This window comes from Macaca mulatta, chromosome 12 (assembly GCF_049350105.2).
Source record: "Macaca mulatta isolate MMU2019108-1 chromosome 12, T2T-MMU8v2.0, whole genome shotgun sequence".
NCBI classification, from domain to species: Eukaryota; Metazoa; Chordata; class Mammalia; order Primates; family Cercopithecidae; genus Macaca; species Macaca mulatta.
The window spans coordinates 1,881,461-1,897,841 of record NC_133417.1 but is presented as its reverse complement, the minus strand read 5'-3'; positions in this window follow the sequence as shown (position 1 = coordinate 1,897,841).

Genomic DNA, 16,381 nt, shown 5'->3' with positions numbered 1-16,381 from the left:
AACAGATATTCCAGAAAAAAACAGGATGTTCAAAAAAGCCCTTTGCAGAAAAGCACTTTCCCCTTCATTTTTCACACGGTTTCCAGAAGCTTGTGTTTGGCGATGACCATGAACCAGAAGTAGCGTCCGCTGCAACTACTGCCACCACAACACAGAATATTAAGGCATTAAAAAAAAGGACACAGCATATTTCCTATTGTTGAGAACAGGTAGAGTGTTATCAAAATGAGAGTGTTCTAAAGTCAACAATGTTCAAATTCTAGGTCTCCCGCAGACACTAGACGGTAACCGCCAAAGCTTATGTACTTGGCAACGTTCAAGGAGATCAAGTTCAGAGCTGTCACAATGCAGCACCATCCTCACGCGATTATCTCAGGCGGGTTTGAGGGCAAGTGCCCCCGTCACAGTGGGAAAGCTGCCCAGCCCAGCACTTCCTGAGATCACAGACCTTCACCTTCCCACGTCTTCAATAGTTCCTTTACACCGGGAACCAGACAGCAAAACCCAAAACACTTCCTCAAATCTCAAGACAGTCTTTAGAGCTCTTTTCCTTGCCCCTTCTCTTACTGAAAAAGCCTATTTTGTAAGCAACCTGTAGTGCTTCCCAGAGCTGGGGCGGAAGGAGAGCTGGTGTTGGGTAGACCGAGTTTCAAGCGTGGGGAGACCAGGAAGTTCTGGAGATGGATGGCGGTGATCGTGGCACCACAGTGTGAACACACTTAATGCCTCCAAACCATACACTTAAAAATAGAGTGCTATGTAATTTTACCGCAATCAACACACTGAGAAAACTCATCTCTAATTACTGTCATTTCCAATATCTTGCACCCTGTAAGTTGCATTTGCTTTTGGAAATCCTCAGAGCAATCTTGAAAGACTAATACCCTAATCATCTCTGAAACGCAGGCAAAGTCGTTCAAGGGTTTGGTTATAGGAAAGTAGCTGGAAAGCAAAGCGCCCGTTAGACATGGCAGCCGTGGTAGCACAAACACATGGTAGGAAGATGGTGGTCATGCTACACACAGATGGGAAGGGTGTGGGGAGCCACAGCACCGGATACTCGGGAGGCACCTGGGCAGCAGCTGAGAATGTACCAAACGCGTTCGATCATGCAACATTCACGGACCGTGAGTCCAGCCACCGCCACTGACATCCACTGTGGCCGGGGTGTCCTCTGCCACAGAGATACACACCCTGCCAAGGATAGTGTACAGATTAAACGTCAAAGCACAGACATGCTCAGGTCCCGCTGTTCACATAGAAGCAAACACAACACATTTCCCAGACCCCAGCAGCATGACTCTCCACTTGACTGCAACCCGGTCCCATTTATGCTCGAACCCATCTCTCCCGGACCCCACAGCATGACTCTCCACCTGACTGCACCCCATCCTGTGCATCCTTGCATCTGTGTCTCGGCCCTCACTCACTCCCTCACGTCCTCGTTGGGTCAGGAACCAAAAGTCCACTGTGTCCCTGGTGCACTGAGCTTTGTCAGGGGCCTCTGGGCCGCATGCTGGGACACGCAACTAGGAACTCCCAGTGCACACGTTGGTCTCCTGCAAGACGCTTGGCTCTTATGTGCGGGAGCCGGGAGCCGGCACCCACCCCTACAATTGACTGCACTCTTAGAAAAGTCACAGAAGGCCCCTCACCAACCCAGCAGCACCCTGAGGCCACATCCCACTTGCCTGCTGGCTCCTGAGCCTCCCACCCTGTGATGACTCGCTCCTTCAGTTCCCCGCCTTGAATCCACTGGTTCCTCTCCTCATGGGCCTCTTTCCTGTCGTCTTCCTGTCATTTTCCTGTCAGCAAGCACATTTCCTGTCATTTCCCTGAAACGACATATTTCCTGTCATTTTCCTGTCAGCAAGCACATGTATCCAGCCTGACCTTGCTGATGTGCTCCAGCTGGCCCTGGACGTGAACCGCGCTGCTGCGGCTTTCCATCAGTGTGACATCTGCGAGTTACCTGCTGGGAAATGCCAGGTGATGGTAACATCAACCAGGAGGCACCGCTGAGAAGCAGAACGCATGGTGCGGTGCCCAGGACGTCACGTCCTTGAACAGACGCTCCGTGTCTTCTCCTCTTCTGCCAGAGCTTCACTGTAGGAAGGCGGCCATTCTTCCAGTGCTGCTACTTCCAACACCGGGGAAAGCAAGCTTCAGAAATGAACGGTGTCAAAGAGGCAGGACCCACCAGCGGCCGGACGACCGCAGCCCCAGCATTCCCCAGCCACCATGGCTGACAGCCCAGGCTCCAGAAATGCACAGCTTCAACCTTAGGAGAAAAAACCCTCCCAAGCCAACTATTATTTTCAACAATGGGATTGGGGAGTGGGGCGTTCTAACCCTGCCTCTCTCAACAACACAGATCATCAGATCCCAGTTCTTATAGGATTGGGGAGTGTGGGGGGATGGTTCTAATCCTGCCCCCCTTCATAAAAAAGAACTGGGATCTGATGATCTGTGCTAGGTCAGTACTTTGCTTCCGCCACATGCAGTCATCCTCAGCACCAGGAAAAGTCAGCAGCATTGAGTGATGATACCAATACCAACACGTGCGGTTCTGACAGCTCCGGTAACTCGCTGCACAGATACAACACAACAGCAGTGAGATCCACGGACATCAGCAGTCTTCCCAACGACTGTGTTCCTGAATCTTCTGCGTTCGGAATAACGGTCTTCTTTGCCAGGGCTGAGCCATGCTTCCCTGTTGCCTGTCCTCTGCCTTCACCAGCTTCGTGCACGTTTCCGGGCAAGTGTTTGTGCAGGTGCTATCACTTATTTCCACAGCGAGAATATACACAGACACCATACAGAAATGGGCAACCCCATTAGGAGCTGTGCAGAGAGATCTAACTCATCAGATGTGCCAAATTTCTGTTGCCATAGAAATTTAACTAAACTAACGTTGCTATGACCTCATCTCTTACTGTACCACTAAAGATCATCCGGGTAAGAGGAGTGTGCCTCTGCATAGCATTCAGCTCACGTTTACATGTCGGTTTTCCCTGAATATGGTTATGTGAGATAGAAATCAGTAAGATGGGGTGTAACATCTAGTGTAGGATCGTTGTGTCTCCTAGGCTCACACGCTTCCTTTAAGATCCTCAGAATATGAAGTTTAGCTCTGTCGACGTGAGTTACATAGTAACTTGTTTTGGATACTGTCTCTTTCACCATCTAAATATCAACACCAAAGAAGTTCTTGAGTTCCTTTTTAAATTGAAAGGAATTTACAAACCATAAAAGCCCCAATATTAAAGGATACAATTCAGTCTTTTTAGCACATTCTCAAAGCTGCACATCAACCACTAGTATGTAATTCTGGGACTTTTTCACCATGGGCCAAAGAAACCTTGAACCCATTAAGAGTCAGCACCTGCTCCTTCCTTCCGCCAGCACCTGGCAATCGCCAGCCGACTTCCGTTTCTCTGGATTTGCCCATTCTGGACATCTGTTGTGAGAAGAATCGTACAGTGCATGACCTTTGGCGTGACCTTCGGTGCTGACATCTTTCACGTCCAAGGTGAGTGGAATCTCACAGTGAGTGACCTGTTGACAGACACCTGGACTGTTTCTACTACTACAAATAATGCTGCTATGAAGATTCTTGCATAAGATTTTTTTTTGTTTGTTTGTAAAAATGTTTTCAATTTTCTTGGGCATATGCCTAGGAGTGAAATTCCTGGGTCGTATGGTGATTTCATGCATAACTTTTCTGAGGAACTGCCAGACTTTTCCAAATCAACTGTACCATTTTACTTCCCTTCCCACTAGCAATATATCAAGATTTCAGTTTTCCCAAATTCACCACCAAGTCACTGTCCGATACTGGGATTTTACCCATCCAGTGGTTGTAAAGTGGTATCTCAGTGGTTTTGATTTCCATTTCTAAGATGACGAATTCTGCTAAACATCTCATAGTTTTTTTTTTTTTTTTTTTTTTTTTTTTTTTTTTTTTTTGAGACGGAGTCTCGCGCTGTCGCCCAGCCTGGAGTGCAGTGGCCGGATCTCGGCTCACTGCAAGCTCCGCCTCCCGGGTTTACGCCATTCTCCTGCCTCAGCCTCCCGAGTAGCTGGGACTACAGACGCTTGCCACCTCGCCCGGCTATTTTTTTGTATTTTTTTTACTAGAGACGGGGTTTCACCGGGTTAGCCAGGATGGTCTCGATCTCCTGACCTCGTGATCCGCCCGTCTCGGCATCCCAAAGTGCTGGGATTACAGGCTTGAGCCACCGCGCCCGGCCCTCATGTGCTTTTTAAGGCATTTATATGTCTTTCTCTGGAGAATGTCTATTCAAATCCTTTTTCCATTTTTAAATTGGATTTTTATTAAGAGCTTTAAAATATATTCTTGATATCAGGTCCTTATCGTGATAATGTATCCTGTTCTGTGGGTTGTCTTTTTACTTTAATAGTATCCTCTGAAATGAACATTTTTAATTTTGATACCGTCTTTTTCCCTTCAGTTGCTTGTTATAGCTTTAGACGTCTCAGCCAAGGAAACATTGCCTAATCCAACCTAACAGTTTCTCGAGGATTCTCCCCTGAAGGTGTTATGGGCTGAACTGTCCCATTCCCCCCCGCCACCCAAGATTCCCATGTTAAAGTCACAACCCCAGAAACTTAAAATGTCACTGTATTTAGATACAGGGCCTTAGCGTGGTAATTTAGGTCCCATAAGATCTTAAGAGTAGGCCCTGATCCAGAATGACTGGTGTTCTTTTAAGATAATTTAGACACAGTCCTTAGTGCTCCATGCACATAAGAGAAACCTGTGAAGACACAGAGAAGACGCCATCTACACAGCATGGGGTGTGGCCCCAGAGAATCCAACCCTGCCCGCACCTTGATCCCAGGCTTCCAGTCTCCAGGAAAAAGGAAACAAGATGCTATTGTCTAAGTCGAACGGTCTGTGGTGTCCGTTATAGTACCCAGCAGACTGACAGAATGGGTCTCAGTCAGCTCCTTACGTTGGATTCATGTTGAGCTTTGCTTGTACGGTGAGGAAGGGTCCAGTCCATCCTTTTCCATGTGGATACCCAAGTTGTCCCGGCACCACTGAGTTGTGAAAAGCAAAAAGTAAAGCAACCCTTACCGTCCTTTCTCCATCAACAGATTAGAAGATACACTGAAGAATCGTGGACAATTTTGTCAGTTTAAGCCAGTGGTTTTCAAACTTTTGGGTCTCAGGAACCCTTTGCACTTTATTAAAGAGCACAAAAAAGCTTTCTCATCAAGCCGGGAGTGGTGGCTGCTCATGCCTGTAATCCCAGCATTTTGGGAGGCAGAGGCAGGTGGATCACTTGAGGTCAGGAGTTCGCGACCGGCCTGGCCAACATGGTGAAACACCGTCTCTACTAAAATACAAAAATTAGCCTGGCATGGTGCCGAACACCTGTAGTACCGGCTACTAGGGAGGCTGAGGCAGGAGAATCGCTTGAACTCAGGAGGCAGAGGTTGAAGTGAGCTGAGGTCACACCACCGCACTCCGGCCTGCGTGGCAGAGCAAGACTCCGTCTCAAAAAAAAAAAAAAAAAAAGTAACAATTTAGTTTATTTTACAAGGATAAAGTCATTACATCTTAACACAGTCTTAAAGAAGAAACCATTTTCCAAAATAAGCAGCAGCGTGGCAACAGTTTGTGCTGCTGTGAAAACACCTAACATCTCTGTACCTCAGACAGCAGGATTCTCATGACTGCATCTGCGTTCAGTGGGCTGCAGAACCGTGATTGAAGTTTATGAAGAAAGTCCGACCCCATACTGATATACAATTAGGAAGTGGTATTTTCACTGTGTTTTCAGATCACTTTAGTTATTCTCTGCTGCCAAATGTAACAAGTGGCACTTCCGTACAGGCTGTCTGCAACACAGTCTGTGCTCTGCTCGTTGGACCTTTCTGCCCCAATTCCTTCTAAGTCGACTGGTCCGTCTTGCACTTGAATGGCTTTTACCAGCACACGATTTTGTAATCACACATTGGTTAGATAACACTGATTCAGAGTTATGAGCAGCTTCCACATTTCGTTATATGTAAAAAACAAAACAAAACAAAACCGCATCAATATCATTAATCACATGAGAAAGTGGTAGACACAAGATTTTTATATTTTAATATTCGCTGGAAAGCTCAAATGTCTATCATTGGGAATAATGTAAGGTACTTTCCTTGAGATGAAAGTCATTCTGTTCATTTTTCAGGCCACACCTGCAAATACCTCCATCTGAAGTGGCATCTTTTGTAAGTCATTCTTTATATAAAGGCGGCCGTTAGTGGAACAAGTGGTTCTGCAGGTTCATAGCTCAGAGGCACCAGTGCTCTCCCAAGATAACCATAAAATCCGCAGAAGACGCACCTGTGCACACTTCCTGTTTCTCACTCAAAACATTCCAGAAGGAACCCTGAATCCCAATGCCACAGCGGGACTGAAGTTTGCTCTCACCCGCACAATAAACCCAGGGAGATCCCCCAGCCCCCACCCCGAGACCCCAGCCTTGGTCCTCTGTCTGGTCTAGGGGGGCTCCTGCAGCTCCAGCCTAACAGGGAACAGAAGGCACCCACATGTCAGAAAGCCCTCCCAAGGCCTGGCGAGCACTTCTGTTTATGTGCCAGCCAAGTGCGTTTGACAATTCTACAGCCAGCTGTATGGCAGGCAGCGAGGTATCCAGCAAATACTCAGGGCTCACGTTACTGAGGAAGGAAGGTGGACAGCGAGGTACCCAGCAAGTACTCAAGGCTCACGTTATGGAGGAGAAAGCCAGGCAGATAGTGAGGTACCCAGCAGGGTTCACGTTACCGAATAGGAAAGGAGGGTGGAGACAAGCGGGCTGGAACAGTCTGTCATAAGCTTTAGCATTTACAAGGCTCGCTGAAGATTATCCGATTTGATCTTAACAGCTCACAAGATAGGCAGAGGCATGACTGTTTTCACTTCATAAAAAGAGATCCCGAGAACTGATGATGACCACGTGCTCTTCCCATAGGCTCCCAGAAATCATCCTCAGATCATCTCTCAGTTGTATACATGTGGTAATATCTCAGTCACGTCCCCTCTCTGCAGGGGAATTTTACTGCCGCCCTGCTGTTCCTTCGCACCCCTGCCGTCTCCTGCATTTCAGCCATGCCCACCATCCATGGGGAGTCTGCACCACCCCACCCCCGCTGCTGCTGATGGCTTGGGTCACGCTTACCTTTCATTTCCACCTACAGGGACCTGTTCTTCCTTCAAATGCAGCTCAAACTCACTCGTTGTGTGAAGCCTTTTCCAGCCATCACAACCGTCATGTGTAAAATCAGTGTGTGGAAAGCTTCATTTAGGAGGTGCTTATATTGCCTCACTGGCTGTGAGCAGGGCCCAATTCTGAGCAAACCCGGTGGTCCCCTCTCCCCATCTCTGCTCCAGTGCACTTAAAACAAGGATTCCTGGAATCACCTTTTTTGTCCAATTCACGCATGAGTCTGCCCCACACCCTGCAGAAAAGCCCTGGTGGTCGGCGGTCAGGGCTCGGGACCCCGAGGTGGGTAAGGAGAGCTTAGTGCCCTCTATGGACTTGTCGCTCAGAGACCCGCGGCTGGAAGGGAAGAAACTTGCATCCTGTGAAACATCCAGGCCCTGAGACCCACTCAGGAGTGGAAAACGGGGAAGGAGCCTTGAACAGACCCTCGGGAGGGTAGAAAGCAGGAGTCACAGAGGCTACCAGGGAGAGAGGGAGGCAGGCAGTGAGGCCAGAGGTGATGTGGCCGGGAGGGAGTTGATGTGACCAGAGGTGAGGTGGTGGGGGGATGACACGGTGTGGTGGGGGGAGGAGATGTGGCCAGGGGCAACGTGGCCAGGGAAGGAGACATGGCTGGAAGTGACAAGAGGGGTCTCCAGGCCTCAGACTGTGCCTCAATTATGGATGACATTTTAATTATGATGTTGTATCTAACTTTAACGAAAAGTAGCAATTTAGAACCATTGTGTACATTTAAAGCACGGTACAAATAGAGCCCGTTTTCCAAACCAAAGAACAGTGCATTGAAGGAAAAAGTAATAGCTCACCAAAAACAAAACAAAACAAAACAAACAAACAAAAAAACTAATTAAAGAAAAAATTCATTTAAGATCAGAAATAAAGAGATCCTACAGCTCTTCTAGTCCAATCCCCACCCTAACGTGAATGGGGGGAAAAAGGAAGTAGATTCTAGTCAGTCAGAATTAAAGGCAAAACCGATCCACTTTACTTTCTACTGGACAGAAAACAAGAAGCTCATCAAGGAATCCCTACAAAAAATAGCTTTAGTAGTTCCCAAAATGCAAAATTCACCTACAAATTAAACCAACTGCTAAGTGTGTATAGAGTAATTTTTTTCATTATTGCCTTCCTTATCCCCAGGGGCTTTTTTAGACCTTGTTTCCCCCTAATTGCCTCCAACACCCAGGAAATTTAAACCCCACAAGTAAACCGTGTCTCGATTCATTCACAGCGTCCTTTGGAGCAGGCAGTCCCTTGCTCTAAGACGTTCTTGTCACCTAAGCACCAAGCACAGCCTGAGAACGCACAACACGCACTCACACAAACTCAGACAGACAACAGGTGAGATATGGCACGTGAGGAGGAAGACAAGATAAATGAGCTTCACCGTCGACCCAGATCCGACAAGAAGTGACACACGCAGCCTGTTCGGGTACAGGTGATTCCTAGAAAACAGCCAAGGGCAGAATTTGGAGAAGCAGCACCGCAGGCCAGGAAGGTCTGGGGGCTTTAGAAGGGAGGGGCGCCCCGACCAGGTGCTGGGGGATTCAGAAGGGAGGGGTGCCCCGACCACGTGCTGGGACTTCAGAGGGGATTGGTGCCCCGATCACTTCCGGGGGATGGCAGGACAAGCCCAGGGTTCCGTCGTCACTTTTCACTCCCTACCCCCGAATCTCGCCCTGAAGTTGCAGCCAGTCCAGGTATTCATTTACCCATAAAATTAAGTATCTGTGAGTAACACAAGTCACTAATCCACACAGATCTGAGTCCACAAATACCTCCCAGAGACGCCACCATCCCTTCTGGTAGAAGAGCAGCCCAGCGGCCCACGCTGCTAGGAAGGGAGACTGTCTCCAGCCTGACGCTGCAGAGTCCTCAACACAAAGTCTACCTTCTGGAAGCATGCCGTCTCCTACAGAAGCAACTAGGGGCATGTAGGGTTTTTTAAAATCTTTTTTTTTTTTCTTAAGACAGAGTCTCCCTCTGTCACCCTGGCTGGAGTGCAGTGGCTCGATCTCGGCTTGCTGTAACCTCTGCCTCTCGAGTTCAAGTGATTCTTCTGCCTCGGCCTCCCGAGTAGCTGGGATTACAGGCGCCTGTCACCACGCCCAACTAATTTTTTATATATTTAAGTACAGATGGGATTTCACCTTGTTGGTCAGGCTGGTCTTGAACACCTGACTTCACATGATCCACCCGCCTCGACCTCCCAAACTGCTGGGAACACACACATGAGCCACGGTGCCCGGCCCATATAGCTATTTAAATTTGACTAAAATTAAATAAAATTAGAAGTTCTCATTTACACTTCAAGCATTCAGTTACCCACAGGCGGCCACTGACCAGAGGCTGGTAGAGATGTCACACTCCACACTGCAGAAGGATCTAGGGACGAAATGGCTCTAAGATCATCTCGACATCTTTATGTTGAAGCTACTGAAGTTTTACTCTGATTATTATAGACATCAGCATTCTCCCACTTAAAAATGTCAGTGCTATTGCAATGATCAGATCTGTGACTTCCCATCAGCTCTTCTCTTCCTGGATAGATAACTATAGAGCATCTGCACTCTGCCTCCACACTAAGGGGTAGTAGAAGGCTCCGTGTAAAATCAGGGGGAGAAAAAAAAAATGAATCCCTAGTCCGCCTCCCCCCCCTACGATTTTGTGAAACTCCTCTTAATATGCATAATAACTGCCAGAGTTGCAATAAAGAAGCATCCCTTGACCAGGAAGCAGCAGGGAAGCAAGAGGAGGGAGATGCAAAGACCCTCCGTTCCCTCTGGGACCCCAGGCCCAGCCAGGACTGAGAAGGGCCGCACAGCCCGGCAGACCCGCACACCTGATGCGAACCATACACACGGCTTCCCTGGGCCTCGGTCCCCTGCTCTGCCCTCACTGGCCACTGTGGCTCTGGGTAGAGGCAGCTCCCTGAGCCCCAACACCCACAGCCAGTCCCCTCCTTGCAGGTCTCAGCTGTGCTTTGACTGCCTCCCTGATGCTTCTCATCATCATCTGCGTACCGTGTCCCCTCTACCCCACAGCCCTTGCTACAGCCCACCCCACCACGGAGCCTAGCACACAGCAGGTGCCCGAGACGCCCCAACGGGCGGGCATGCCAGGGTAGGGCTTGGAGTTCCAAGGGCCATGTCCCGCATACCACAAGTGCCGCGGAGGCTGTGGAAGGGGTCCAGGTTTCAGCCCTGCACTCAGCTTCTCCTGGCCCCCGAGGCCAAGAACCTAGCAAGGGAGCGCAGCGGGAAGCTGGGTCCCAAACCCACTTCCTGCTCCTCAAGAGGAAGGGGGCCTCGGGGCACAACCCCACGAGCACCTTTCCTCCTGCCAGGCTGCCTGTCACAGCACCAACACCTTCACCGCAGGGAAACCCACCTCTGTGAGGAGAAAACCAAGTACCACAGGAGCCACGTCCCCCGCAGCGTCTGCTGAGCCCAATAGCGACAGCAGCAGCCGGGTCCCACTCAGCACACACCGACTCGGAACCCGCCAGGCACACTACAACACCAACCATCTTGAAGCTCAGCTTCGACTCATCAGGGCTCTCTTCCATGAAAGCTAGGCATGTCTATCTTCCCTGGGCTCACAGAAAGGAGAGTGACTCAGCCCCGAGTGTGAACAGAGTCAAGCTCCCACTAGCTGTACAGACAACCTCCCTTGCCCTGTCCTGGGAAGGAGCCAAGCGCAAATAGCCATCTTTTGCCCGCACAGGTACGGAATTCAGTCAGTTCTCTCAATGGAGTTGTGACAGGTCAACTCCAGGCTCCTCAGTGCTCTGGGGTTCACCTCGGGCCACTGCACCTTTGAAACGTGGCTGTGGACTCCTCTAGGGTGCACAGTGTCACGGCCATTTCATTCAGATACTGCAGGCCCCTGCCGTGGAGTCAGTACGCAGGACACCCCTGCCGGCATCCTCCAAGATGCTGCTGCAGCTGCTGTGATCTGAGAACAGCCATGCACAGGCATCAAAGGGAGGGCTTCTCAAATCTTTTCCAGGAGCAGTGGCTACAGCTTTGGAAGACGTTGCACTGAATCCTGGGTGATCGTGGCTTGGTCTGCAATCTAAACCTAGTTGCTAGGGAGACACACTCTGTTGTAATTGACAGAGGTTGTTGGTGGCAGCTCTACCAAGACCAAGAATGGCAACTAATCTGAGATTTACTATCCATACTTTCTATTTGATGTTTAAAAGGAAAGCATCGTGAAGTTCCAGTAGCAAGGAATTTTCTATAATCTATCACACATCAAGATATAGCAGAAATGTAGCTAAAATGTTCATAGGATCTATGCAGAGGAAGAGACGGGTCTATTTCAGGAAAAGTGCTTGCTGGCTTTTAAGAAACATAGTGAAATCCCTGCCAAGTAAAAGATTGTTTATACTTTTGCTTTGGAAACGGAGGGAAAGTTCTTTCTTATTATTTGAATACATTAACTGTATTTAAGTGTTCTGGTAGATTAAGTATTAAACATTCAAAAGGAAGTAATTCTGTTCAGTCTATTTCATTCTTTAAATGTAGCTTTCAAAAACCGACAAATACCTGGCCGGGTGTGGTGGCTCATGCCTGTAATCCCAGCACTTTGGCAGGCCGAGGCGGGTGGATCACAAGGTCAGGAGATTGAGACCATCCTGGCTAAAACGGTGAAGCCTCGTCTCTACTAAAAACGCAAAAACCTAGCCTGGTGTGGTGGCAGACACCTGTGGTCCCAGCTACTCGAGAGGGTGAGGCAGGAGAATGGCGTGACCTGGGAGGCGGAGCTTGCACTGAGCCGAGATCACACCACTGTACTCCAGCCTGGGCAACAGAGCAAGACTCCGTCTCGAAAAAGAAAACAAAAAGTGGCAAACACCCCATTGTCTGCCCTGGCTGCGGCCATCTCCACGGAGTGGACAGAGCTTGGGAAAAGCTCACTGTGGAGGCCCAGAAGGTCGGGCCTGGCCTTTGCTCAGCAGATGAGCAAGAGGGTCAGCCACCCTAGGGAAGAAGCCCATATTTGCTATGTTACTGATGATATCCACATAAATTTCTATTTTGCCTCCCACACAGACCTGGGATCTATGTTTGAGCAAGCAGCTCATGCCAACAGTCCCTCCATGCCATCATTTCCCTGACCTCCCCCAGAAGAGCCAGGCCAGGCAGCGTCCCCACATGGGGACTGGGTCCCAGGAAGATCCTGGTCCTACCACTCTTCTCTCTCATCCCTGCAGCACCCTGGCTTGCTGTGGAAGCCCAGCAGTGCTGGCTGAACCCACGTTCACCTGGGGCATTCAGGAGAAGCCTCTGTGCAGAAATCAATTGGGAAGTAGGATTGTGTGTGCTGGCAGGTCACTCGAATGGATTTGCAGAACTCAGTTTTCAACACAGGTGCCGCCACCAAGTCCCTGAAGACCTTTGTGAGCCTAGAGCCACAGAGCCATTTGAGGCACTCTCACAATCTCTAACAACCCTGCACAGAGGCCCTGTTTATCCAAAGGACCATAAAATTTTCCATGTAAACAAAGTTTGACATAATGAATTAAAAGTGAAGTCACCACTTCTATTTTCCATTAATCCATTCATTCAAACAAGTATCTCTTGAGCGTGTTCATCAAATACTGTGGAATTAGGATTTAGTCCATGCCTTCAAGAAATATACAGCACAGAAAAGGTATAGCTTGTAACTAACAGTGGTGAATAGGCAAGAAACACACATCGCAGAAGGAAAAGTATAGCTTATAACTGTAACAGTGGTGAACAGGCAAGAAATAAACATCATAGAAGGAAAGGTAGAGCTTATAACTAACATCATAGAAGGAAAGGTAGAGCTTGTAACTAACATCATAGAAGGAAAGGTGTAGCTTATAACTAACAGTGGCGAACAGGACAGAATCTCATAGGCTCGTCAGGAGCCACCGAGGAGGAAGCCATGATTCACATCCACCTGCAGTAGATAAATGTTTCTCGGATAAAGTAACTTTTCTACAGTGATATCTGCTCCTTATTGTTTAATCCTCCTCGATAGGGTATTAAATTACCACTTTATGTGCTGCTTATATAAAATACATCATTGTCAGGGGAGGTTATAAAATAATACTTCACACAAGCTTGGGCTGTGAGTGGTGCGAGGCAATGGGACGATGTGTTCCCGTGTTCTCGAGACGCAGAAGGGGCAAGACCCTGCTTCCCTTCTCCTCTCCACCGCCCTGTTCCCAGATGAGGGGCGGAGGCAAGGCCGCCGGGCAGTCCTAGAGCTGGCTCCAGGGCCACGACACCACGCCCAGACTCTCTGCGCCCCATGCAAGAAACACAGACTGTGGGGCAATCACCAATTTACCTAGCAGTGGGGAGAGTCCTTCATCAAAAGCCTGTACTTCCAGGAGCCAGGACAAAGCAGGAGGCCCTAGGAAAACTGTTCCGGGTGCTCCTGAAACCTGGGCAGAGTCACAGTCTGGCAGGAAGCACCAGTGATGCAGGTGTGCCCAAGACTGGGAGGATGGCCAGATGCCTGGAGACCAGACCGGCCTGCAGGAGATGACCACCTCTCTCTGGTTCATTAGAGACAGACAGTCTGGGCTTCACTTTTGTATGTGGAGTCTCACAGGACAGAAATATCACAAAGGGATTAGACTTCGTATACCCCATTTTTTTAAATTTAAAAAACACAATTATTTCAACTAATTCTAAATCCAGCAAAGAAAAATAAGTATATAAATGCATGCCTCCAAAATGTAAACCACAATCTCTTTACCCATAGGAGACCCAAAATTTAGTGTACTTTTTCTTCAGTATGATCTCATTTTTTTTTAAGCCATTACTGAGGTGTCTCCTCACTGCCCCATGAGGAGGTTCATGGGCTCTTCAGGGCTCTTTGCTGTTTCATCATTTTTTAGATTTAAGGGCAGGATCATTTTCCCACACTTGCTTGCTTCCCTGATCACCAATTTTTCACAAGGACATCATTGTGCCTCAGAAAACCTAGTAACTGAACTTCATTAAAAGTGAAAACGATAGGGACATGTTGGCTGCTATGACAGCATCCTCAGTCACCGAATCTCCCTGGGGGACCCGACACACCCCCAATCTCCTTGGAACCCCAGCATGCAGGTATCGCTGCGGCTGACAGGACTGACCCACCCTGGGGGAGGCATAAAAGCAAAGGGAAGAGAAGGCAGGTGACTCATTTAGGAAACTCAGGTGATCCTCTCGAGTCACGTTTCTCAGGGTGTCAGGGTACCAGCTACATGTAGGGAACCTCCTTGGCCTGGCAGGTGGCAGACTCCTGGGACCCTCCTCAGACATGTTAATCAGAGAATCTAAAGACGGGCAAACTCTGAAAAGTATCTGTAAAGGAAGGACTTAGCTCTGCTGTGAGCCCACTACACGTGGGGTCACGCAGGATGCCGCTCCCAGCGTCCAGTCTCCATTTCACCCTCCTGGGAGGAACACCTGTCAAGTCACAGAGCACGGTCTTCAGCGAACACCTTCCTGCGCGACCTCCACTGTCGCCCAGCCCTGCAGGAGTAGCCGCCGAGTAGGGGAGACAAGTCTTTGCTCCTGACCCGGCCACCTTGACGCTGGGCATAAGACCAGCACTGCTACGTCTCTGGGGAAAGGAGCGGCCCTGGGCAGGAATGCACTTGGCAGCCCCGGGGAGGGACCAGGTGTGGAGGACCAGGCCTCTGCCCGCAGACACGTCAGCACGGCATCCTGGAGCAGAACTTCCAGCCCAGCTGAGCCTACAGATGGCTGCAGCCCTGGACAGCATCTCCACGGTGACCCGGGGGACTGGGCCAGAGCCGCTCAGCAAGGCTGCCCTGAATTTGCAACCTGAAGAAGCTGTACAGTCGTACGTGTACTTTGCCTTAAGCCCCTAGTTTTGTGGTCACTTGTCACACAGCGAGACAGTGGATGTGCACGGACTCCCAGGCCACGATGGCCTCTGCCGGCCTCACCCGGGCTGTCTCATCTGTTCCCGTGACATCACGTTTCTCAGAGCCAAAGGCTGCCAGGATCCCCTCTTTTCTTCACGACGTCGTTACAAGCTCACGATACAAACTGAAAGAAAACAATCTGTAAAATACAACGTATGACGCAACACAAGGGGAATGCCCAGGCACACACACACGCGAAACAGGCACAAGTGTGAAACAGGCACATGCACAAACAGGTGTACATGCGTGAAACAGGTGCACGCGTGAAGGTGTACACTCGTCAAACAGGTGTACATACACACTTGAAAGCACCCGACATGAAGGGCTGTCTTTGGGAGCCTAGTTTTTAGACATCTCCCTCACCCTTTTACATCTGCACGATCACAAACACAGCACACCACACTACTGAGGGGAAGCCCCAGCTTCTCATGGGGGCACATGAGGCTTTTTATTTATGCCACAGGTTGCATCACTACATTCTAGAACTGCAAGGCCCCCCACTGCCAGGACTGGGTCAGGTCCACCCTGTGCTCCAAGGACCAGGCCGCCTGCCAGCCCACACGGACCTGCCCCTCGGATGGTGCGGCTGCTTCTAAAACAGAGGCTCAGGCCCACCCAGAGACCTGCAGTACCTGTTATTAAATCAAGACTTGGCTGTGGGTAAACGTGAAGATTTTTATTAAACATGACTCTGCAACATTCAAAGGACCATAACTGAATGCTCCTTTCGCAGCCACGGCGTGTCCAGACACTCATAGAGAAGGCCAGGGCGTGGGAACCCACGGAGCCCCGACAAGGCAGACTTGGAGCTGTGTGGCGCAGTTAGCACCCTTTTTATGCTGATACTTGCCTTTCATATTCAGATTAAAATAAAAAATACGCAAAAGTAGTTCACATTCTATTTCAATTCTCTATTTTTGTAGTAACTGGGCCCCTTTCCCTCTGCTTTCCCAGCCCAGTGATAAATAGGCCCAGCTGGGATTTGTCAAAGTCTGGACCTCTGTTGTAGAGTAAGTGAGGGGGGTAGGGAGGGGAGCAGGAGTGGAAAGGAGGAGTGGGGGATAGGGAGGGACAGAGGGAAGGAGAGAGAGAAACCGCCGAAGGCTGGAGGTAGGAGGGTTGCTCCCTGGCAGCCTCAGGCTCCCCGTTCCAAGGTAACTGAGCTGGCATCACGCATGCGGTGCCATCATATGACTTGGCTGACACACGCCAG